Below are 1,183 nucleotides of genomic sequence, written 5' to 3'. Positions count from 1 at the left end.
ACCAAATTAAGTTATAATTCAACAACAACAACATCAACAACAACAATTTCATCATCAACAACAGAAAAAGTAATTCATAAAATTTTTTCATAATAGAGAAATATTTTGTATCAAATTCCAGAGCTAATTGTTATAAATTGTCATCCTTTCGTCTGTCAGGAGACCAAAAACATTTTTCTACGTCAAACTCCATCACTTTGGCTCAAATATACTGGCTATACCGCGAAATACCAAAGGTAGAATGAATGAATATTTTAATACAAATACCCCTAATACAAAAGTTTACACCGGCTGTCACAAACGATCATGGTATTAACTGACACATAAAGTTTTGTTTACATTGACATGAATTTTTATACCCACATAATTTATATATGCATGTATATGTGTGTATATATATCTATATATATATATATATGTGTGTGTGTGTGTGTGTGTGTGTGTTTGCATATATATGTATATATATAAATATAAATATATAAGACTGGATTATGAAAGCCAGAAATGCAATTATTGAAGAAAGTCACCGCATGTTCAGCGTTAGTCAGCTTCTCGTTCAATTATACAATTAATAAAATATATATATATATATATATATATATATATATAACCATTTTAGCACAGACAGATAACCATACAAATGCCCAAACACAGACAGACATGCAATTAATTAGACAGATGATGAATATAAGGAGAACAGGATTGGATGATTAATGAAGGACCCATTAGAATGACGGGCACGAGTTCCTCTCGCAGACGAGATATACTTCAAATGAAATGGCGGGAACTGAATAAATGGATAAATAAATATTGGAAATTGAACATGCGTGCATACATATGTGCGTGCGTGTATGTGTGTGGGTGTTTGTGTATATGTGTGTTTGTGTTGTGTGTTTGTATATGTATACATAGTACATATGATGTATTTATGAGAGTGTGTACGTGTGTGGGGTTATGTGTGTGTGTTGTGTGTGTATATGTGTATGTGTGTGTTAGTTTGTGCAGATGTGTGTGTGTGTTTCGGATAGTTGTTTTTGTAATAAAAATTGAAACGGAAGAGCCTTAAAATGTTAAAAGATTTTAGCTTTAAGACTCAGTAAGTGTAGATTTTGTAAATACGTTTGACTTTTCTGTATTTCGCATGTTTGTATTTATTGTATGTCTGAATACAAACAGTAAGATG

Source organism: Helobdella robusta (assembly GCF_000326865.2).
Source record: "Helobdella robusta unplaced genomic scaffold HELROscaffold_83, whole genome shotgun sequence".
In the NCBI taxonomy this organism is placed as follows: Eukaryota; Metazoa; Annelida; class Clitellata; order Rhynchobdellida; family Glossiphoniidae; genus Helobdella; species Helobdella robusta.
The sequence above is the reverse complement of the archived record's forward strand: the minus strand, read 5'-3'. Positions refer to the sequence as shown.